The sequence below is a fragment of the Cupressus sempervirens genome, chromosome 9, assembly GCF_028749045.1.
Source record: "Cupressus sempervirens isolate cs-2001-9-10 chromosome 9, ASM2874904v1, whole genome shotgun sequence".
Classification (NCBI taxonomy): Eukaryota; Viridiplantae; Streptophyta; class Pinopsida; order Cupressales; family Cupressaceae; genus Cupressus; species Cupressus sempervirens.
Window position 1 is genome coordinate 774,166,227 of NC_143126.1, and position 27,317 is coordinate 774,193,543.

The window sequence follows — 27,317 nt, forward strand, 5'->3', positions numbered from 1 at the left end:
GGTCACCTTATGACCCTCTTTGACCCATATTACCCATTCGAATATGTCTCTAGGGGTCCTAGGACCCCTAGAGACATATATCATCGTTTAATGCGTCAAGAGGGTCATAGGTCACCCTATGACCCCCTTTGACCCATATGAACGATTCGAATATGTCCCTAGGGGTCCTAGGCCCCCTAGAGACATATGTCATCGTTTAATGGGTCAAAGAGGGTCATAGGTTACCCTATGACCCCATTTGACCCATATTACCCATTCGAATATGTCCGTAGGGGTCCTAAGACCCTTAGTGACATATGTCGTCGTTTAATGGGTCAAAGAGGGTCATAGGTCACCCTATGACCCCCTTTGACCCATATTACCCATTCGAATATGTCCTTAGGGGTCTGAGGACCCCTAGAGACATATATCATTGTTTAATGGGTCAAGAGGGTCATAGGTCACCCTATGACCCCCTTTGACCCATATGAATGATTCGAATATGTCCCTAGGGGTCCTAGGACCACTAGAGACATATGTCGTCGTTTAATGGGTCAAAGAGGGTCATAGGTTACCCTATGACCCCATTTGACCCATATTACCCATTCGAATATGTCCCTAGGGGTCCTAGGACCCCTAGGGACATATATCGTTGTTTAATGGGTCAAGAGGGTCATAGGTCACTCTATGACCCCCTTTGACCCATATGAATGATTCGAATATGTCCCTAGGGGTCCTAGGACCCCTAGAGACATATTTCATTTTTTAATGGGTCAAAGAGGGTCATAGGTTACCCTTTTTTTAGTCGAGTCTAAATTTTAACCATTTTTGTCAAAAAAACCCTAGATTCAACTAAAACAAACAAAATCTTGTTAAAATCTATTAAATTTAGATTAAAAATGAGTCATGGGGGGGGGGGGGGGGGGAACATACCTGATATCTGATATCCAATTTGCTATCTGATATCCGATTTATTATTTGATATCCGATCTGACTGGCCCAAATTCGCGTGAAAATAAGGGCCGCGGGTCTGTGATTTTGTGTTTAATCCATGTACAGGTATCAGATATCCGATATTATAATATATATAATATAACATATATATTACATTTTATATATTTTTATATTATATTTTATATTTATTATATTAATTTACTATATATTATAATATAAAATATTATTATTATACTATATTATTATAATTTATAATATATTATACTTTTTTATTATATATTATATTATAAGATATTACTTTTTATTATTATATTATATTATATATATATTATATTACATTACTATATATTATAATATATGAAATATTATATTATATTATTATAATATAATATGTTATTATAATATTATTATTATAGTATAATATTATATGATTATAATATAATAATATTATTATTATTATATTATAGTATAATAATTATTATAATAATAATATTATTATATTATAGTATAATAATAATTATAATAATATTATTATATTATAGTATAACAATTATTATAATAATGATATTAAATAATAATAATATTATTATAATATAATAGTATGATATATTATTTAATAATATTATTATTATTTTATATCAATAATAATAATATTAAATAATATATCATACTATTATATGATTTTAATTATTAGTCAGATATTGGATTTAAAATCGGATATCCGATATCTGATAAGGCTCGGCTTAACCTTCCAGGTTTGGTTCCTAGATAGGTAAAAAAAAGTCAGAGCAGATTTTGAAGCGCTTTTAGGCGTCTTCAAACTCTTTTTTTTTCAGATTGCCACTTTTTGGCACACCATGATCCTACACATACCCAATAGAAGAGCTTTTTTTTTTTTTGTGCTGATAACTCGTTATATACTATGGCTTTTTTGGGCAACTATTATTTTGCCATTGTCACCATACTTTTCATTAGGTTCTTATTGACTATCTGAGTTCTCGCTCACCTTAGCACTGACAAGATCTACGACAATAGCTAAGATCGACTTATCGGTGACAAGTTGATAACTTTCAAAAAATTTCTAAGGATTCTTCCATTTAATTTAACATCAAAATTCACCTACAGGTCCTCCATTGTGGACACTTGGTGGTTATGGTGTTCTTTGGTTATGTCCTATTTGAGAAATTTGTAATCACAACTATTGGTGTGGTAAACTTGTTGAGTATTAAGTCAAGATATAATTGCATATCTTCTCACTTCTAGTCCTTATAAGCTTATCACATGCAATACCTTTACGTCAAGTCTTTGGCATGATGTGAAATTGTGATATAGTTGTTCAAGATTCAGAGTATTCCCTATTGTATGAGATTCAAGGGAATCGTATCTCACAATGAAATGAGAGGGTAATATTCTAATTTCCTCATGATGGTTGTTAGAAACTCTCCCTGATATGACCAAACCATAAATTTAATGCAACATACTCATAGGATAATAAATAAATGCCTCATAAAATAAATTAAAACAATGATAATTATCAATTAAATGTAAATGTGGCCACAACGGTAAATCTTTTATTAAAACAATTCATGTCCCGAGGCAAAAGGGACTCATACCAGGAAAACAAATCATAAATGAGCATTCCTCAAAATTCCCCAAAATATGCAAAACAAATCAAATAACAACAACATTTGATAACAATTCAAATTCTCAAAAGCATTATGGTCATACCAGAGTCCTTCTGAGACAAAGATGGGGGAGGGTTGTTCCAGAGTTACATAGTGAATCAATGGCATACAGAAATGATGCCCTTGTATTTCCCGTCCTTTTCGAGAAGGGTCACGAGGGTATTCCACACCCTATTACTTATGGTTAATCAAGTTTTAGAAATTCCTCCTTACGTTGCCTATGTTTCCTTACGTATTGTCCTATTACTGTTAAAAATTATTAGATGCAGTCTAGGATCAGGGTTTCCCTCAAGTTACATTGGTGACCCTTTAGGTAAGAATAAAATTACAATTCGTGTCACTCCCTTTTGCTAATAAGGAGATCACTGGGTATCACTTGTACTCTTGTCACACCTTCCTTCAAACATCATTGAGGTGTATCAATAGCTTTAGGAGGGATCTTACCATCCGATCTCATTATAGACTGGAATTCTTTAAGGTATTCTTGTCATAGTGAGAACTATTTAGTTTTTTTTTTTTTGCTGATCTTCCATTGCTTTGAGCTATAGTGCAAACTAAGCAGAATGTCAATGCTCGTGTGACAATTTGTCACCAAGTTGGAAAGTGTTGCTGAGTACCAAAATGATTGCGATGAATTGAGCATGCAATTCCCATTGATCAATGCTGAAAAACCTTATTATTTCAAGAATTACCCTAGTTAGAAAATATACAATCATATTACCCTTCCAATCTAATAGTTTTATAGGTGATGAAAGTCCACTATGGAAGTATATGTCATCATGAATTCAATGTAACATATTACACCCGACAATATTTGTTGTTATTTGCATATAGTTCCTTATTGTTCCCTTACAGGTTTAGCAGGAGACTTATCTGAATTAGGCATTATTTCCATTGGAATACTTCACGTGTGGTTTTCTATCACCTCACTATAGAGTGATATTAAGATAGTCAGGGCTTAGCATATTAATCATTGCACCACAATACATAGTGGGGGGAAAAGTTTCCTAGTCAAAGCATATAATTTGTTCTATTTTACATTAATTATGACGACTACCTCTTGAAGGGCGAAGATGTACATTTTATAAAGAACATACATGTTCTTAGCAATACCTAAAATTCATCACAATGAACGACAACCCATTCTATCTTGAATGTTGGTATAGTTTAAGAAGAAATATTTTCACATGCACAAAAATTTGGAGTCCCTAAGTCTCACAACTTTCGAGAGGATGTTACATAGGGATCCTTTCACATTTATACTTCCACACGATCGAGTTAATATCCTATCATACCTTAATCCTTAGTAGTTTTAAAGTGTTACCACAATTGATTAGTGTTATCCATTTAGGGTGTTCAATCCCATTGCCAATTAAGTAATAACTTTTTATTACAAGTTGATATCTTGGGAGGTCTATCTATTTTTGATAGGGTCACCTGATATTATGATAACTAACAATTACACATTCATTATGGGCTCATTAATACCCAGTGTGGTATAACTATGCTTTGATACTAGAATGTCATGCCCAAAACCTAGCAAGGCAGCAAAACAAGCACAAATTTTTTGTTTTGTTTTTAATTACTTTTATATTAATGTTATTATCAGGGTTAGCCTTTACTTACTTAACTTTACACCTAAAACATGACATTAGTCAACCTATCAAGAACACCCTCAATTGAACAACACATCTTTATATTTTAACTCAATACAATGTTAACACTGAGACATCCTTCAGATAGACATGGAGGTTTTACATTATTCACACAATAAATTCCATCTCCATGATATCGGTTTCTCATCACACTACAACTTAGACATATAAGTGTTACAATGTTTACCATTCTACCTTGTTCTCTAACATTGGCTGACTTAATTGGAACCTAATTTGGTGGATGTCATTCATCAATAACGTTGAATAATATGTATATTTGAGTATTGATCATAACCAAGCCTCATGAATACCTGTCGACACTAACGGTCTATATGAATTTTTTTTATGGTTAATTTCATCTCAATCTCAACAACAAATATAACATTCCTATCATTAGTAACCCGATAAAATGATATACAAGGACATATACATAAATGAAAAATAAATCCAATGTCACATAATACACATTAATATATACATTTAACTTCACCTAATGATTTTTGTTCAACTACTATAAAAAGAAGCATTGCACTGTCATATCCATTTAACTTTTGTCTACATATATAATTAACTTCATTTGATTCATATTCAAAACATTGCAATATCAACATATGGGTATTAGCATAATGAATTAATATTCTAAGTACTATCACCATTCTTATAATCATTAAACAATCAAAACATATGAAATGGATTGCAGTACACATGTCTTAAGTGAAAATCACTAATATTCAGACTTATTAACTAATATTTTTCAATCAAGTTAAACATACTGACATTTATCACATGACGAGGGGTTTGTGAGTAAGTTTCTAGGGTTAATTCCTCAATCTATTAGCATGTTTTCAAAAGTGTGTCATCATATTTTAAACACAAGTTTCAAATGTAATCATATGTCTCATTGTCATTTAAACCTACATTCATTGTTATCTCCTAGAAGAGAAAATGTTAATCCATCTTCCCTAATTTGGCTAGTGAACTGTATTGTAATTCATTTGATCGAGTCCCTAGATTGAACCTAGAGAGTTTCATTTTTAGGTGATCTTAGTTATTCCTTCTTAAGTTATTTAATAGTTATTACACTTATCATTACTAGAGTCGGCTTAGGCTCTAATAGGATCTCTTAAGTAATTACTAGTAACAAAAATGTTTGTCATACTCTAATTAGGTCTTAATCACATTCATTTTAAGAAATCTAAAATAGGGTACTTGTGTGGGTCTTACAGTTCTGTAGTTTTGGATAATTCTCCTTGTTCAATGTTGGTGTAACCAAGTCTTGAAGTATCATTGCTAGCCCTTCACGATTTCAGTAGCTACTGAAAGTACTTAATGGCCTTCTTGGGTCTGTTGAAGATCTCTATAATTTCCTTCTCTCTTTTTAGGTCATTTTGCAGTTGTTCATTTTGCATCTATAGTGTAAAAATCTTGATATCCTTGACATTCAGTTCATGATGTGCATTCATCATCTGGCTTAGGGTGTCTAGCTATATGTTTGAAATTCTTGCAAGCTCAATTGACTTTTCTTCTAGTTTTTTGACAAGGTTTCTCTTGTCTTCTTCTAGCATAGACTTATCTTCAATGGCTTTCTTCTTCTGTTTAGTGACTTCATAGAGAATCATGGCTTGTGACTCTTGTTCAAGCTTGAGTGTTCTAATTTCTTCTGCTTGAGCTCTATTCTTCTCTATTAGGTCTACTATTGCTACACGAAACTCTTTCGAATCTTCATTTGAAAATAGTTTTGAGGTGTCAATCTCCTTGTATTGTGTATCATTCTCAGCTATAGCAATGTCTCTTCTTCTCTTTAAGGATTTTCTCAGTTCCTCTCTAGCTTCTTCCAAAGCATGCAAAGAAAGTTGTATGTCAATTACCTAATTCTCTATGATCTTCCCAAGTTTGTAGACTTCCATTTCTAGATCTTTTCTCCAAGTTGTAAGGGTTCTCCTTGTGAGAACTTGGCTTTGATACAAATTATTCAATTTATAGGTGGGAACATTTATTTCTAAGAGGGGGTGGGGGGGTGTTGAATTAGAAGTAACTAACTTTACACTTTTCAAAACCTTTTAACTATAAAAATTCACATGCATCTAATTCATCTAATAAACATAAAAGTAAAGACATGCATGAAAATATAAAACACAAGATTTGGTAACCCAAAAACCCTCCAAAATGAGAAGGTAAAAATGAGGTGGGGATGACACCCACAAAGTATCACTATAGCCATATGTAACTATCCAAGGTTACAAATTTTGACCACTTCCAATGGTCTACCTTTTGGAAGGCCTATCTGTTAAAGACTTTACACCTGATTAAAAGTGACCTAGTTAAAGGATTTACAAACATTCACTTGGAATGTTACCCTGTTAAAAGATTTACAATCCCACTAAACCAATATAGCTCTTAAGCCAACCTATCAACATAGGATTTTCATTCTTACAATACAATGGTTAGAAAGTATAGAAGAATGTCTTGACCTAATGACTTGCAATCCTCAATTGCTGATTTCAAATCTTTGTTCTACTTTGTTTGCTTTGATCCTTGCTTGATCTGATATGTCTCTTCGAAACTCTGATACTTTGTTCTTGATGAACTGAATTCTACAATGTTGCTCTATTTTGTTCTAAGTCTTTAAACACCCTTTTTCACTTCACTATAATTCACCCATACACTTCTCACATCCACACATACAATGGGTTATTTTCCTCCTTTTAAAGATTTTGAAGAGTTAGGGTTAGGTATGAATCTATGATGAATATTTACTCTTCATTTCTTGCTCAATTCTTGAACTTTTCCTATTGGTTGCATGCTTCTCTATTTTTCTTATTGGCTACATGCTGATTACATGGGTAATGTATAAGATTCAATCTTATCTTCAAGATCATTTGAGATTCATCCTAAGTTGGCTCTAGAAAAGGTTTACATCTAATTTTGTGAAGGCACAAAATCATATGTTGATTCTGTGTTACTCAGCACTTACTATTTGCTAATGCTTGGCACATATAGGAATTCTATTTCACTTAGCTCCTATAGTAATTTTGTTTCACTTGGCATCTATACTCTTCTCGGCACTTATAGTGACTTGACATCACTTATCACTCGGCACTTGAGCTTCACTCAGCACCTGAAGTTTACTCGGTACATATTGAATTCTCTGGCTCAGCACACACTATAGCTCAACTTCTGTATTATACTTGGCATTATCTTGAGAATTTGGTTAAGTGTGTTGACACTTAAATGTCAAAACCAATATGAGACCAATAGCCCTATGATTCTATGAATCATTTTCTTTGTGATTCGAATAGGCTGCTCCAACCATAATTGCCCATTGTGTACATGACTAAGGATAAACCTTATCCATTTTATTTGAAATTCTTGTGACACATGCAGAATATGTGTTAAACCCTTGGTCTCCAAATGTTGATACTCGAGATTCAACACACCATTCACACATAACTTCTTTAGAGTCTCATCCATCTCTAGGGTTCCAAGTTCTTGTATCGAACAACAAAAATATGAACGAATATCATGAATGAGTAATACTTTGTGCAAAATATGTGATTGTGCTCCAATTGGGTCAAGTGCTTCTACAATTGCCAGACTCACCTTGAAGTCTGGTGCCTTGCAATTGATTCCTTGAACCAATATCTTAGATCCTTTCCTGGCCTTGCTACTAGAAGATACCATGCGTAGTAAGGTTTATGAAATCATGGAAATCTTCAACACTAAACACACAGATTTCTTGGAAGCACATAAATTTCTCTTTGCAAATAGATCTCAAAAATTCATGATGAAAAATGAATTTGATTTCCTTCCTTTTAACAAATTTCACTTTTCAATTGCCATAAATGCTTGGTACATTTACTGATTTGATGACGGACTCTCTTCTACTCAGTTCAACCTTAATGCTCAATAGAGTCATTCATAGCTTGGTAGCCACAATATTACTCAGTTTCCATACAATGCTTTAGTGTAACCTAACCTTTCTTAGCAGGGTCTTGTGACCCGACCCAGTTTGGTAAGGTCATGAGTTTCTGTAATCACTCGGTGATCCCTTTGCATCTTGAATGTTGATATGGATCTTTTCTTCTAGCTAGCTAGAACTGATGTGAGATGTCTTCTTCAATGTATTAGGTCTAGTTATTCCTATGGGAATTCAAGTTGAAATACTTGAGTCACCAAACTCTTGAGTGACATCTTCTTCATGACTCAAACTTGCATTCTTAGAAGATTTTGGAATCCATTGCTACTTCATTTACTTTTTGATATTATCAACTTTGGCTTTCTTTTCATCTTCAACTCTTCCAGTGTCCATATAGCTCTTGGCAAGGTGTCCAAGTTCTATACAAATAAAACATCTAGTGGTGTCTCTTTTTCTCATGTGATGTTTTACACAATTCTCTCTAATGTGCCCAAATTCTCCATAGTAGTGACATCTACACCATGTGTTGTATTTCCATCCAAATATTTCTTTCACAATTTTTTATACTAGATTCAATATCTTGGTTTTTCATTCAAAATATTTGTGTTTTCATTTCTTATAACTGTGACATTTACCTTCAAAGTTAGGTTTCTCCTTGCATTCACTTGCTCTATGATTATGCTTATTGCAATTGTAGCACTTTCCATTGATTTTTTCTTTACCATTACTCCAACATTTTCTTGATATATGACCTAACTTACCATAGTGATTGCAAGTAAGCCTTTGATTCTTTTGAGCTCCTTTATTGAATGATTCACCTTTTTTTGTGTATCCTATTTCTTCTTTTCCTTTCTATCTATACTAAATTTTCTCATTCAATTGATTCATGCTTTCTTTTTATTTCAACATTCTCTCATTGGTTTGATTTTTAGAGTTTAGATCATTATGTTTTCTTTCATTCTCTGATCTTAAATTCATGAGTTCTTCATTTGCATTAGTGAGCTGATGAATGAAGTTTTTTTGCTAAATGGATATGTGTTGAACTTCATTATTCTTTTTTTCTATATCTTCTTTGGCTTTGTTCTTTTCTTCCATGACTTCACATAATCTCACTGATTTGATTTCAAGTTCCTTTTTTATCTTTCTAACTCCTTCTTGAAGATTGGAATTCTTTTCTTATAGGTCTTTGATTACTTCATCACCTTCATCTAAGTTTCTTTCTAGACAGATATCTTCAATTCTTTCTTTAGTGTAGAGATTGTCATTCATGTGTACTACAAGATCTTTTCTTCTTTTCAATGATTGAGAGAGTTTCTCCTTTTCTTTCTTTAGTTTTCCAATGGATAATTCCCAATCCAACTTTTCATTGTCAATAGCCTTATCTAGCCTATATACCTCCATTGCCTTTGATCTTTGCTCAAGCTACTAAAATTCTTCTCTAAGAATCGTAATGCTCTAATACCAATTATTGGAAATATTAGATAGAGAAGGTTACAAAGAGGGGAGGGGTGAACCAATAACCAATAAAACTTTAACTTATATCACCAATTAATCCTTCATATAATATTATGATCTAATTGTATGCACTGAAATAATGAAAGCAATAAAACATTCATAACAATTTAACACAAGATATGGTGACCCAGAAACCTTCTAAATAGAAAGAAAAATGGGGGTGGGGATGATACCCACAAGATTTAGTACTACAATATAAAGTTGGCTAATTAAGGCTTATAATTGATCACTTCTAATGATCTGCCCTATTAGGAGCAATACGGATTGCTAGGTCCACCTTGTGAAAGGATTTACAAAACATACAATGGAGTATGCACTTGGTTAAGAGATTTGTCAAAGACTGTTAAGTCTACCTTATTAAAGGATTTAATTGATGCAACTATTAGGATGAACTAGTGGCTGATCTCTAATTTGCAACTTGCTTTGTTGGTTGAGATTTCTTTGAAATATAATGATAACCTTGTTGTGATAGATAAATATTTGCTATACCTTATACTGCTTGTAGCCTTCTCAATTCACATATTTTCTTATCGTCATTATCTCATACTTCATATTTGGATGTGATACAAATCATTAAATATAAACCAATCCAAATCACAATTCATCAAAGTCGACTACAATACCAATTCACAAAGTCAACTCAACTACTGTAACTTAGGTTTTGAAGACAAACTTGGTGATGTTCTGATACTCAAAAACCATTGTCAATACTTAACATTTTCATGCACTCAGTAGATGTATAAGCTTAGTTCATGTTGATCACTTCCAAGTAGCTTGAACTCGATGAACACTGTGTGTCTTGGTGAACACTATGAAACTAGACATATAAACTAAATCACTTGGTTGACACTCCATGGCTCAATCATAACTAACACTGCAAGCTTTGTATAAACTAAATCACTTGTTTGACACTCCTTGGCTCAGTCAACACTAGATTCACATCACTAATATCGCAAGCTTGGTAGATACTAGAGACCATGGTTGAGATTGTGCAACACAATTAATGCTGTGAACTTAGTTAGCACTATCACTGATAAACTCAATAGATACTTCTTGGCATGAATTTTATAATGATTCTAGAACTCAATAGCAACTATAGAACTTGGTAGTAACTATATTACTCAACAGTAACTGAATAACACTGCAAACTGAAAGATAAGCTCAGTAGTAGCTTAACTAATTGACTAAGTGTGAGTCACTGATAAAAAAACTTTGATCTTAATGTCAAATAAAAAATCCTCAAAAACTATTATGGAGTATGTACACTAATTCCCTAATCACTCACCACAAACTAATAATCTCCCACTTGGGGACTAATTAGGCTCCACAATAGACAACAATCTCCCACTTGAAGACTAGTTCTAGAGCAATGTTACTACTCCATGAGTCTCCCACTGGATCAAACCACCCTATACTCATTTGATCCTTTATTCTGTTTAGTCAAGAAGGCCAACTAAAGTTAAAGAGGAGTTCAGCTTCTCCCTTGCCACTACATTTATAAATATATCAACGGATTATCATCTCTATGTATCTTGTCTACTTTAACTTTCCATCATCCAAAATTGACCAAATGAAATGGTACCACAACTAAATGTGTTTTATCTTTAAATGAAGAGCATAATTCTTGGCAAGATGAATGATACTCTGACTATCTATAAAAACATTTTTATCCCTATGTGGGTGCCTCAATTCTTCCAAGAATAATTGAAGCCATATCATCTCCTTAGTTGCCTCTGTAGAAACAACATACTCTACCTCTGTAGTGGTTAGTGCATTCACCTTCTATAACCAAGAAATCTAGCTCACTACTACCCCACCAAAAGTACATACATAACCTGTAGTAGTCCACTTGGTATCAAGATCTCCTACCAAATCTGAGTCAACATAGCCTTGTAAATTAGTAGTAGAGACCCCAAAATGTAAACATTTATTGGATGTTCCTCTCAAATATTTAAGAATCCATTTGACTACATCCCAATGCTAAATTCTAGGATGACTCATATACCTACCAAAAACTCACACTACATGTGCAATATTTGGCCTAGTACATACCATGGCATACATCAAACTACCTACAACTAAAGCATAGGGTACCTTGGACATTTTATCCTCTTCCTATATCTTTGGACACATGTCCTTAGTCAATTTTAAATGACTAGATAAAGGTGTATTGATAGCTTTGGAATTCTCCATAGAGAAATGTTGCAACACCTTCTCAATATAATCAACCTAAGATAATGTCAATTTTATGTTCTTCCTATCTTGACAAATCTTCATACCAAGGGTTTGTTTAGCTGCCCCCAAATCCTTCATAGCAAAAGAATGTGGTAATCGTTATTTTAATACCTTAATATGATCCATGTTAGACCCAAATACAAGCATATCATCAACATACAAAATAAAATAATGTAGTTGTTATCATCTAACCTCTTAAAATAAAATAATGGTCAAAATGATAGTGAGTATAACCATTCTTATTCATAAAACTCTCAAATTTAAGATACCATTGCCAAGGTGCTTTCTTCAAGTAAATATAAAATTTTCTTCAATCTTGCCAAAAAATAATGGAGTTTTAAGAAATGTTTAGAATAAATGAGACGGGTGGGGGGGATGAATCAGTTACTTAAGGTCCATAAGTACCATTTGAACAATTAAACATAAAACACTCACTGTTATGCTTATCCTATTGTTTTTTGGTCTCTACTGTATTGATAAACAAAATTATTGTTCCAAACATAACATATTTTGTTGAATATAAACATTATCTAATGTAATACATATAAAGAATTCAACACAAGTTTGACACTAAGATTTTACGTGGAAACCCAATTTGAGAAAAACCACTAGCAACATGTCACCATTATTTCACTCTTTCGAAGTGAGCTCTGTTAAGAGCCAACCTTGTTAAAGGTTTACAATACACATTGTTAAATGTGACCTAGTTAGAGGATTTAAATCACCCTATTAGGAGTGGCCTTGTCAAAGGACTTTGATCATTCCATTTAGAATGTCACCTTTGTAAAGGATTTACATAGACTGTTAAGGCCTTCAAATGACTATTAGGTGAACCTCTATTAAAATTATTTCAATAAAAATTGTTTACAATGATTAAAAAGAAAGCAATAAGGTTTTGATCTGTATGATTATAACTCACTTTGCAAGTTCAGATCACTATTCAATTCATGTGTTGATTAAATGATAAGCTCTCAATTATCATCTTTGTTCTTGGTTTTCTTGAAAATCCTTCAAGAAATAAATCTTCTCCTTTCAAAAAAACTTAATTCATCTTCTCAAATTTCACTTATCAATATCAACAACATCTATATAAGCAATCTCCTTTAGCTTCATATCCAATCTCACACACTTGTGCATCTCTAATCAACCTTCTTTTGAATGTGCCTCATAGAGACACACTTGCTCACATTCATTTTGATCTATACCTTTTCTATGATCACCGTAGATCTTAGGGTTTGCGATTAGGTTCAACATGATTCATTGTATCTATCCACCTTTTTGATCATCCTCTAGAAACTTCTCTGGAATCAATTTGTTAGATCTTTACCTAATCCTCACCCTGAATCTAATGATCCAACTCATCAATTTTATGTTCAAAATAGTTTACATCTCCCAAGAAATCAACTAAGTCAGCTAAGAATCATGATTTCCTCAAATTCATTCTCAACACTATTATGAGGTGGTGACTGATCAGGGAAGTACTATACATACTTCTATTGGAAACTTACAATTTAAATAATTTTTGTTTTGTCATTTATGTCAAATCTATTGATAAGACATATTGATACCTAATCTAAATATCATATAGATTTGATTGATGAAGAGGATTTGAGAAATTATTCATTAAAATGACAACTAATGGAAATGTTGAGTTATGAAAAAGAAGCTACAATGGACATTTGATTAGATAAACATTGATGAGACAAAAAGATTTTTTATATCAAGAAAGTTAAGATAAGTTGAGCAATAGAGTAAAAGATGATCCCAAATAGTGGGTGCCACTTTTTGACCAATTTTGACATTGAAATCAATATTTTTGAAATAATCCTCAAATTCAAGTGACTATATCTCTAAAACTATGAATAATTTAAAGATGACTTAAACTAGTGATTTCTAGTACTCTATTCATACTTTGTAACCATATTTTTTAATTTTAATTTTTTTTTATTTTAGTGAAATTTTTCTTCTCCCCCAAAAAGTGGTACATATGGAAAATCAATATTTTTAAAGAGTGATAGTCATTTTGACTAACATAACTTTTTTTCTTGAAATGATAATGAGGTAAATCTTTTGGTATTGGATTAGTAACATCAATATCTAGAGGATACATTTGGTTTGATTCAATTTGGTTAAATACGGTATAGTTTATGAAGTTTTAAAGTGGCATCAATCATAATTAAGACATACGTTCATTTTGACATGGAAAACTTGAACTCAATTTATCATAAATCAAAATTTCTTTTTTTAATAGAAAGTTATCTCAGTAACTGATTTCCTAGATATTTTTTCAATTTTTTTAACCTAATTCACAATTTTTCCCGAAGTGTCAAAGTCAGTTGATGTTCAACCATTAATAAACCTATAATGAGTTAAACTCATTTTTGAAATTCTTAATGACTATAATACCTATTAAAATTATAGTCATTGGAAAGCTTACTCCAAGAGACACAATTTGACATTTATTGATTTATAGTAGGAGATAATTTGATCCCAATTTTGAGGGTCAAAACAATTTTTTTTTCCTTTTTTATAAAGAAAATAGCAAAGTTTAAAAAAAAATGTTCACGTGAACATATAACATATGTTTCCACGAACATATGTTTTCAAAAAATGGCAATTTTACAATGAAAATAGTAATTTTTGTATTTCACATAAACATTTATAGTACTTATGTTCACACAAATATTCCTATTTATATTTATTTATGTTTGTGCAAACATAAATGTAGGGAATGTTCACGTGAACATTTCCTTAATGTTTGTGTGAACAATTGAAAATTGGAAATCAAAAATTTCCATCGATTTTTGATTTTGTTCATGCCACAAAAGTGGTACCCAGTATTGTGGAATCACCCTAAAATGATTAAGGAATGTTGAGTGATGTTAGTGTCAACTAAGCCACTGTAAGTGCCAAAAAAATCTAGTGTTGACCGAGCATCAATATCGACCGAGCAAGATAGGTAATGCTTGAACTAATAGATAAAATGACTATATATACCAAGCTATGCGAAAGAAAAACTAAAAAATCAAGATTAAGAAAGGAGTATAAGAAAAAGAAAGTTCTACATGATGTGAAGGACATATTGCTAGATATTGTATAGATAATTGTATTGAATGACAATACACTAATTTTGGATCAACTTGAATTTTTTTTGGACAAGCCCAATGCACTAGAAATTGACACTCAAACGAAGGTTATGGAGCAATCAAGATGAAATTTGAAGGAAGAATGTTGGAGAAAATTGCTATTGAAATTTCCATAATGCAAGTGGCACTATATACACAAATTATCGAGTTGGAGAATATTGTGAATAATATTTTAATATTACTTCAAAAATATTGTGATATTCCCCTACTAACAAGTGAAGTTAAAAAAAAACTTGCAAATGGTTAGTGATTATATGAAGGAAAGTATAGATGCATTAAAAATAGATCCAAGTATATATACCTTGTACTATTCCTAAGTGAAATTTCTCATAGGACTTCAACATCAATTGTAACAAGAAGGGAGTAATTTAAAAGAAGAGATCAATGCAATTTAAGCATTGTTATTACCTCATCTTGAGGTTATGCAAGATCATATCAAAATTGCAAAGGATCTTATAGAAACCCCAAGCTTATCTATTGCTCATCACATGACATATCTTATGATTAAATTGATGATAGAAAAGTAGGCCACTGAATTGATCAAGTCTAATTGGGATGATATACTAGAGATATGTTAAAGAATCACAAAGAGTCCCCTAACCACTTTGGATCACATCCAAAGTAAGTATTTTCATGTTTAAAGTTATTTTGACATCAGTGTAAAAAAGGGGAAGCTATATATGTTTGTATGAATTATGTTTATTAATAGAGTTTTAAAGAGGTAATATAATAGTGCAAACAAAAATATTTTGAAAAAGAATTCATACCAAGGAAGCATATGTAAAGGGGGAATTTGTATAACTTTCAATTCATTTTGAAAGAATAATGTTTTTTTTCCATTAATGTCAAAAGGGGTGAATATTACTTGTATAATCAATCATACTACCAATTAGTGTCAAAAATCTAAGTGAAGGTGAACATAGTAATCGAGTCACCATACTGTTTCAAAAATGAATGAAAAAAAAGGATAAGTGTATAGTTAATACTAAGCTCAATACTCATTGAGATATCCTATATTCGCCAAGCAGAAGACATCACTAAGTCAGGCAAGAGATCACTAAGCTAAACAAAGGTCACTGAGTAGAGACACTACTAAGTGACAAAAAATAGAAAAGATTATTTACCGAGTGGAACAAAGGATAATAAAATTTATTATCAACTTTGAACCATTGGCTTGAAAGTGAATAAATTTTCTTCACAATAGGTACACCTTCAACATAATTATAATGTCTAGATTATCATTTTTATAATAAATGCCTATTATTTTTTAATTTAATGCAATTAAAAAATTATATATATAGTTTTTGTTTCTCCACAAATCTCATGAGGACAACATAATCTAATTTTTATTTGCATGATCTATTCTATGTTATTAATTATCTCCATAGTTCTATTTCCAAAGAGATTGATTTCAAAGTAAATAACACATGATGTTATTTATTGTTGACTTTGGCTATCTTTTCTCATTTATTTTAAGAGAAAAGAAGTTCATATTTTAGGTATTGTCTAAGGTTATTATTACATAGGTATTAGAGCATAGATGTCAACCTTAGGACTTAGGTGCTCACACCTTCCATTCATTAACATGGCTACTTGTTGATGGCAGTCATAAGACATGGAAGAAAAGTAATAAGGTTGTGAAGTCACCACACCCTCGATGTGACAAATTATAAGGATCCAAGACTATTGCTAGTGTAAAACCAAACACATAAATAGAACTATATGACAGTGAGCCACTTGTCATATCTATCAAATGATTCAAGCTTTAGCAAAGGAAGAATGTGAAAAAAGCTTCTAGGAGCCTAGAATCACCATAAGAAATTCAATTCTCAACCTCTAAGAAGAATCCTACAGCCATTAGAGATTTCCCTTTTGGTTGTAGAGATAATGATCCTACTCTCTCTAAGGAATATATTGCAAAATATAACCATGTGTACACCTATATGACTTTATCTTCTAGTACCTCAGACGAGGAAGAATCTGAAGAGGAGGAAATTCTTATGGTGTAATAGGAAAACCATGTGTATAAAGACAATGAAACATTAGTAACTAAACATTGTGATTATATGTAAATGCTAGTACTTATGAATGAAAATATGACTATATGTATATTTATTGTGTCTATCATTGGCATGTATATTACTTGCTTGGGATACGTATTTTCCTTTCAATTTGGCCAAAATTTCAAATTGACAATTAACAAGATCCACATAATCTGAACATAGAATAATCATGACAATTAAAATAACACTAAAGTCCTATCTCATAGTATTAGCTTACCATAATGGAGTGAAAATTGAGGATGAAAGCTAGCCCTAGCCTCACCAAAGTTCTACAGGTGTTACATCAACACCTCTAGCTATACCAAAGGAGTTGCAAGCTGAATTGAATGCCCTTCATGCCAAGATAGCATCTCAAGAGAATCAGATTGAAGAAATAACTAGGAAAAAAGAGCAAGGTACTAATAATAATACCGACACATGTACTAAGGATCAAGATGAGGAGTTTAATGATAAAGAATATCCATATTTTTAAAACAACTCTAAAATACCCACTTATATTCACACATCTCTAGGACAACAATAAGGTGTTGGAAATGATCCACTAATAAGAGAATCAAATATTTTGGGTTGTTGGAACTGAACTCCAACAACAAGGCTAAGATTTCCATCTACTAGTTAGAAGGTGAAGCCTCACTATGGTAGGACCCTTTGGTAGAAATTAAAAATTATGATATAAGTCAACTAACATGGGACAAATTTACCAAAAGGTTTTGCAAATAACACATATCTTCTCATCATCAAGATCAGAAGATGACTAAGTTTCACTTGCTTTGTCAAAGGGGAATGCAAGTAGCATAATACAAGGCAAAGTTCATAAAATTTCTCTTCCATATGCATTATATGAAAGAAGAAGTGGATTAGGTGAACATGTTTATTTTGGGATTGAATAGAAGTATTTTTATGAAACTAAGCTATCTTGACCAAAAAAATTGAATCAAGCTATAGGGGTGCCCTTAATTGTGGATGAAAACTAGAAAAAAAGATAGAACACAAACAAAAGGGTTATTCTTCCCACTCTTCAAACAATAAGAAGGATTATCATGAAGCCAATTCTAAAGTAATGTATTCACAAAAATTTAAGAGGGGAGGACTAGTCATAGGTCAAAGAATTAGAAAGACAAAGAAAACAAATGACTTAAGGCATCTAAGCAAGGGGTACATGCTGATTCCACTAGAGATAGGGAAGTGAAAAGAGGACTGGTGGGTGGATGTTGGACATGTGGAGGTGACCACTACATGAGTAATATCCCCAAGTTTAAAAAACATGTCCACTAATGTTAGTGCTAGTTGCCCTAGATAATCATCAAGCAAATCAACAAGCCTCACTAATAGAGCTTCAAGGAACTATAAGTAAAAGAAGCTAGGGATATCCACCTCAAAACACTTGTAATCATAGACATGCACAACTTGTAACAATGCAATCAAATGATCCAACACCCTATGAGACCAATATGGGGAATATAGAGCCACATTGGAAAATGACAATGTAATAAGTTAGAATATCCTTACTCATTTAATTGATATGAGTGGACTTAACTCTAATGGGGGATGTCATATCCCCTAAAGACCTTGACAATTATTTTGCATGACCCTAGACACAATGTACTTTTGATTAGGAATGGAGCTCTTAAATTTTCTACATGGGTATATGTGTGTGTAAGTAGGTGTGCTAGTTGTAAACTTTAATGTTAGTATAAACTCATGTATTTTTGTTGTTGATGTAGGAGCATCTTGGGTGTAAGAGAAATCTTGCATCACCCAAAAATATTTTTGTTTACGGTCTTTTCTATTTTAATAAGGACTAGTAGATAGGGTGGTTACTATTTATGGGAGCTTACTATTTTTAATAAGTTTTTCATATGAGCTCAGAATGTTCTCATTTTCTACATGAAGGTTCATTTCAAAATTATAAGCCTACCATAAAAATCTCATTGCTCTAGGTTAAGTATCAAAGAAGTTATTAGGGATTTTTGGTGGAAAAATTTGTAGAAAAATATCCAAGCTCACTATTGGAGGCCTTAGAGTGCCTGGATCAGGTCCAAAAAATTGATAGAAGGGTACTTACATAGTTCCGATCTTATAGATCAAGAGCTGGTGTTCTCAAAAAGTGGTTATAATAGCCAATCAGAGAAATAGTTTGAGAGTTATGGCCTTCCAAAGTTGGGCTACTTGAAATTCCTAAAATAAATGTCAAAGATGTAATTGGCCAACTCTGTATGTTTTTTTAAGGTCTATCAGCCCTAGGTATTAAGTTGGAATGTCTAGAACCTTCTCAAGTGGCACAAATTTGCCTGTTTAAGAATGGCCTGAACATTGTCTAGAAGAGCTCTGTGTGATAGTTCACAACACTATCTACCATATTACTGTAATGGAGGCATCTATTTTGGTTAGCATATTGTATTTGTGAATTTTTTAATCTTGCATTTGCGGTGATAATAAGAACCATATTCTTTTCTTGCATTTGTTGTTGTTTCTTTGTTTCTGTTATGAGTTTATGGCATTAAGGGTAGTACCCTATTTGAATTGCTTTAGAATAACTAAGAGGGGGGGTGAATTAGTTATTCAAGGTCCAGATGTCCTATTCAAACGTTTCTCCAAATACAGTGAACTAATCCAAGCATTCACTTTTTCAAACTTTAACTTGTCTAATTAGCATGTTACTATAAATTAACATGCAAATATGAGACACTAGAAATCAACACATGACACAGTGATTTACATGGAAACCCAATTTGGGAAAAACCACCAGTAACATGTTACTCAATTCTCACCCTTCTAAAGTGATGTCCTATGAAAGGCCTACCCTATTAAAGGCTTACAATACACACTGTTAAATGTGACCTTGTTAGAGGATTTAACCACCTTGTTAGAAGTGGGATTGGTAAAAGGACTTTAGAATATCCACTTGGAATGCCACCCTATTAAAGGATTTACAAATGGTTGTTAGGCCAACCTAAGTCCATAGGATTTTTACATCTAATACAATTGTAGAGAGTATTAGAAAAAACTTGACCTGATTACAATATACAACTTATCTTGCAGATCTCAGATCACTTCTTAGCTCATACCCTTGCCTGGCCTTTTATCTCTGCAACTCTTAATTGCTCGCCTTGTCTTTCAAGCTTTGTCTCCTTGAGTTTCCATACTCAATATGCCAATGCAATCATCTCTTCATAACCACTCTTAGAAGCAGAGCCTTTATGCTCTTCCTTCTCCTAGATGTCTCCTTCTTCATACCTTTTCAATCACTTTGTAGAGTTTGGCACTTCTGTAGCAATAGTATCAGTAGCTCTATTCTTCTTGGTTTATGACTTCTTAAATAGAAGTCTTAGAGTTCCTTTTCCCACTCAATTCATCTTTTCCTCAGTTTCAATTCGCATGGATTAGGTAGGATACATTTCATCTAACTCATATTTTGTTTCCTCTAGAAACTTCTTGAATAATCCATTAGAATTTTCCCAAAAATGGTTTACATAGGATTCTGTGACAACAACTCATCATCCTTATCCTCCAAATTGTTCACAAAATTCAATGTAACCACTAAGTTAGCTTGGATTTGGCAAGTCTTCATTATTTGAAATAATGCAGTAGCTTGACACTATTGAAATACCGGTGCTCGACACATACTGTGTTACTCGACATCAACTATATTTTTCTTGATGCTCGGCACCTAAAGATTACTCGGCTCATAATGAAATTTTTTTAATTACTCAGCACACACTAGAAATATCTGTTACCGGCTTCAACTAAGAATTTGCTCGGCACCCACTAATGATCTTGGCTAAAACTTTGTAGTCAACCTTGTTACAACTTCTTCCTCCAATTTATCTAAGTGTGACCAACCTCTATATCTTTGAGTATGTCATCAATACATTATTTAACCATTGTCTTAACTAATCCTTGCACTCCATTACTACATCTTAACTCAACCTTTCCCTTAGGTGCTCTTGTTACATCTTGTTGATCAAATCCTGTTCATCAATCAACTAAGTGATAGTGCATGAATCTTATAAGCAAATATCATCCCTACAAATAGCAGGTTTGACATCAATGGAAAAACAATGATTGAAAATGATCTTTCACAACAATCTCCCTCTTTGATCTTCAAAAACAATGAACTTTTCAATCAGATTTCCAGCATACCCTTCATCAAGTGGTATCAAAGCTAGAGTTCTTGAATGTGTACATAGATTTCTGACTCTGAGGTAGCTCACACCAAGATCATGGTTTGGGTTGAGTGTGTAGATAGATCACTGATTGTGAGGCAGTTTGCACTAGGGTTTCAATGGAAGTATGGAAATGCCTCCACAAAGAGAGTATGGTAGAAGAGCTATAAGTGTTGCACCTAAGGGTTTTAGAGCCCTCCAAAGAAAAATTCAAGCATTGGAAGAACAAATGCATAGAGGAATAAATCTTTCCATAAGAGATGAAAGTGAGGATGAGGACAAAGTAGAAGAAAATGGCGAAGTAGAGGTAGTTCTAAACATAGAGGAAGACATGCCTTCTAAGGCCATCTCCAAGATTGGAAAAAGACCTAAGTTTGAGGTTCCCACATTTTTGGGAAATATTAATCTAGAGGAGTTGATTGATTGGATCAATGAATAGGAGGAGTACTTTGAGTATGAAGATATTGAGGATCCGAATAGGGTCAAGTTTGCGAAGGGGAAATTGAAGGGACATGCAAAGATCTAGTGGTATGAGGTTCAGTTGGAGTGAAATAGAAAGGGAAAGTACAAAATCACCTAATGGGATTGGATGATAACTAAAATAAAGCAACAATTCATTCTTGTGGATTATGAGATTGATTTGTTGAAGAAAATGCAGGGTTGGAGCAAGTGGGAAAATCTATTCAAAAGTATCCGAAGAGTTCTACCAAGTTCTCATTAGAACCATCCATGTAGAAGCTGATAAGGAGAAAGTGGCCTATTATCTTAATGGGTTAAGGCCAAGCATTTAGGATGAGATGAGTCTTGTTCAAGTGACCAATATTGAGGAGGCATACTAGTTTTCCCTAAGAGTTGAGGAGAAACTAAGCAAGAAGTTTGAGAACATGAATAGTAGAAGAGGTCATGGTGGAAGATCTAGTAGATGATCTTATGGAGGTCATAATGATGATTAGAAGAAAAAGGATGATGCTACAAGTAGTAGTCAAAACTAGAGGGGAAACAATTCCAATCATTTCCATGATCAGAACAATAGAGATAAGAGAGGAAGAGGGTAAGACTATAAAGTTGGGTCACAATTCCACGAAGTCAAATCCGTAGAATTGGACCTCTTAGAAATGGGTAACCGATTTTCTTAGAATTAAGTACCTGATTCTAAAATCCTACTTTGGGCACCCGATCAACATTTCAAAAATTAGGCACCTGATTTTTGAAATGTGGATCGAGTGCCCAAACGTCTTAAAAATCGGGCACTCAATTTTGAGCAAATCGAGTGCCTGATTCTAAAAATATCAAGTATTTGATTTGAAAAACTACAAATCCCCCCATTTTTGGCATTTTTTGTGTCATTTTTATCATTTACAAAATGTGAGCCCAATTTCAAAGCAATATGAGAGCCCATTTTTGACCTCTATTGACCTGCCTGCTACTATTTTTTGACATACTAGGTATTTTGTTTTATTTTGTACTATTTTATTTAATTGTTTTTAGTTTTACATTTTATATACTGTCAAATTTATTTATTTATTTTTCAGGTCTAATATGTACATAAAATTGTAAATTTTCATTGTTAACAGTATTATCTTTAGATTATTGGATTTGTTAATTTAAATAATAGTTTCATAGATGTTCATTTAAAAATTATTATTTTAGATGTTTTGAAATGTATTTAATATGTAAATTACAATGTTGAATGATTAAATAGATGTAAATTCATTGCTTAAACATGTAATTACATTCAATATTTTATATTTATTTCAAATAAATAGTGATTAATTATAGATTAGTTTGTAAACCATATAAAAAAGAAAGTAAAACTAACTATATTCGTAAGTCTTTAACCTCGACCTAACCATAACTATACAATAAAACCCTAAACATATAACTAAGTATTTAATCACGTAACACCTTGCCAAGGGATCCAAACACAAAACTTAGTATTTAATGATTTTACTTATTGTATTTTACTTTGTGCCATGGATCAAAAATGGATGATGTAAACTATTTTATAAATGTATATTCTTTTAGCCTTTCATACCTTGTGACATGTACAATGGATGATTGTGCATTATGAATTAATGTCAAGTGGCATTTAGAACAAATGTATATTATTTAAATGGATTGAACTTGTAGTTATTCTTTCATGTGGATGTGTTATTTATTTACTTCTAGTATTATTATTTAAAAATGAAATGTAAATGTTCCCATTAAGGAATCATTAAGGAATGTAATCTTTTATGTTTTTTATATAAATTATTGTACATGTTATTGCTTTCTTTGTAAAACTTTAGGTTAGTTCTTTGGATCCCTTGGCTAGGCTTACATAATGTGCTCCCTTACCTTAAAACCATATCTTTTTATATAAAACTACACACTAACCGTAAACATACTATTAATCTTGATGTAAAATTCACTCTCACCATAATTCTAACCTAACCCTAACACTGATTAAAATTTTAACCAAATTATATAATTGAAATAGAAAACTTATTTCTAAGCCTAACCCTAATCATGTTAGTAAACTTAATCCTAAATGTTAAACCTTAATTGTAATTGTAACTTCAAATCTTAAACCTAACACTTGATCCCTAGCCTGGTAACCATAACAGTAGGTATAATGGAAATTAATCTTAATCCTAAGTTTGAAAACTATATTTAATGATTTTAAATTGGGTTGAAGAAATATTATGGATAATATGAATAATATTATTTTGAGAATATATGTTATTAAAAATTAGTTCTAAATAATGAAATGGATTGTGTATAAAAATTCATTTATTAATGTAGTTATTTAATAGATATAATTGTCTTAAGTTAAATACTAGATCTTGGTACATTGATATTTCGAGACACTAAAACTATACCAACTATAAATTTCCTCTATCAAACTATTAAATTAAGTATATTTTATAATTGTCCATTACTCATTTAACTTGTGATGAAGTATACATTCATTACAACTTTAGCTATGAGTTTGTATGATTCTATTAGATTTTATAACCTTTTTAACCCATTCATTACTAAGATTTCAAGCCAACAAAGGTAACATTGCTAAACTTTGTTTGATCTTGAGATGAACATATAATCCATAATAAGAATAGAATCCCCTAGTTCCATAAAATAAGTGTACATAAAAATTGATCTAGCTACTTGAATATAGAAAAGGTAAACAAACCTAGAAAAAACAACAATCCATTATGGACAAAAATCCATTGAATTATGGACTGACTAATAGCTTCTATGATATGCTAATATACAAATATAAATAAGTTATCAACTCTCTAAATTTAAATATATATTCTAGTCATACCTCTTAGATCAATCTTTAGTATGACATTCTTACATAGCTTTATATCTCATACACTCATAACATCACCATTTTCTTGTAACATTAAAAAATAATTTCATCTTTATATAAATGCAATTAACATGTAAAAAGGTTGATCTTAACCATCATATTAATTTTACAAAAATGAACTACAATAATCAATTTTACCCAAGATATGTAAACTAAGACATAGTTAGGACCCACATATATAATCTCTAGTATGCCATGATCTATCAATCACACTCATGATCTAATGCAACATGACAGCTAACTAAGTTAGGTAATAATACATCAATACACTCCAAGAGACCTTTTGAATCCAATCAAAAATCTCATTTTTTTCTCATATTAATAACATGATACAATTAAGAAACATAAATAAGCATTGTGAAATACCACATCACCAAAAAACACATCTCTATCTCATAATCCAAAAGAAACTCTATGATGTTCATCATGAACATCAAGTAGAAATATCTATCTTTAAATAAAAATAGCTCATGCACAAATAAAAATCATGAAGCTTTCTATCTTGAGATACGCATATGAGTACTCAAAACTTCACTTGGTTAGCACCAAAAAATATTACATAATCAATCCATCATCACTAGAAAAACTAGTCTCTGATCAACACATTGTAACTTAGAACTCAAATCATCATATTAATCTCTTCAAGCAACACTGTGAGTCCTTCCTAGACATAGACATGTTATTCTTATTTGACTCATCATGACTACTAATTATACCTGAGAGATATGTTTCTAGCAATGATGACATCTATATGGTCACATGGAATATACTTTCCAACAATCTTCTTCTATTTTCTTCTCTAACCTCTCATTTTCCTTCACAAAGGATCAATAATTATTTCATGAGTTGATCCTTGCCATATGTCTCTAAGTCTTATTCCTTTCCAAATTTTGCTAATGTAAGATGTCTTACCAAAATCACCTACCAACAATAAACTTATGCCTAATTTCTCACCACTACAAGGAATGTTAGTCTAGATAATATTTTCCATTTTATCTGTCACCTTCTCTTATCGCAAAGATTGTTCACTCACAATGACAAGATTTTAAGGCAAATCATTGAAGGCTTACCCTTCATTAATTACCTTTATCTTCTATTTCTTAGTCATAATATCTTCTGTAACATTTGTAATCCTTAACTTTATTTGGTTCCTTCTCTTCTTCTTCACTCATTATTGATGAAATTACCTAGAAGTGACTCCTTGATTTCTCCTTGGATGCATCTAATAAAATGGAAACTCCTAACATAAGGAGTCATTCTTCTATACAATACTAAAGAATTGATTAAAATCATCATCATTGTTCTCTTTTCTATCTTTAATCACACATGATTTGTCTAAATCATCCTTAATGGTCAGTTAGGGGTCTAGGACAGAAACATATAACTGTAATATTTTTTTCAACAAGATTTTAAAAACTAAATAGAATAGTAATATAACTACTCTAGCATTCAATATAAAATATTAATAATAAAAAAAGGACTACAATATTTCATAAAGTAATTCCATTTATGATCTAGATCATAATCTAACAAAAAAATGGTTAAACTATTGGGCACTTTCACATCCTTTTCCTTAATATCAAAAACATGTTCCCTTGAACTTGCATAGACAAAACAAGTTCGTACCTAACATTAAAGCCAAATTTATATAGTTGATTTACTAATATAGTTTTTTGGAGTATTATTTTATGATTAGACTTAAATTCGGTATAATGTTCAATTAGCCTTAACATTGAAGTTTACTTAAGTGTTTAACTTTATTTATTCAATTGATACGATTTTAAAGATCCGCTCATTTATATAATTGATATTTTAGATTTAAATTTTATTAAATATCAATTTTATCATTTTTTATGTTGTTTAAAAATATATGAAGATTATATTTGATGGACCTGTTGCCACCCCCTCCCGCTCCCCCACCCCCACCTCTGCCCCCTCCATCTCCACCTCCACCTCCACCCCCACCTCCACCTCCATGACCACCTAGTCCTCCTCCACAACTCACCACCGATGATCTATGAGAGAGCATGAGGCATAATCTTAATGACCTCATGTGAGATATTTAGGCTATCAGGCGTGAGGCCCAACCCCTCACCTACTATGCCTTGCAGATAGCATGCAAGGCATCATTCAGTCTATACGACATTTGGATTATGATATTGATTCATTTAGATTATGGAGGCAAAACATGTGTGCGTTCTATTTTGATGGCTTATCATATAGAGAGGTCCATAACCTCAAAATAGGTAAAGGAAATTTTAAAAGCTATTTTTTAAACCCCAAGACAGGTGAGGAGATTAATGAGAGGAAGCCTTGTATTTCTATTAGATGGTTGACACATCCACACATAGCAACACACTTTTGGGAGTGGTGGTAGATGGTATTTGACCATCCACCACATGCTAATCATGATGTGCCCATGTACTTCCTTAGGAAGCTATGGGCTGAGTTTGAATTGGGTTTGAATCCCAATTATTTTAATATGAAATCATTTTAAGGGGTTGGTGGAGGGATGCCTCAAGATAGGCCCGAGGCAAACCTGAGTGATAAAATGAGAAACTGCAGATGACCTCAGCCCCCTATACCTCTTCTTGCACCCATTGTACTAGCTACGCACCATCATCGAGAAATTTCATCTAACCTTACCT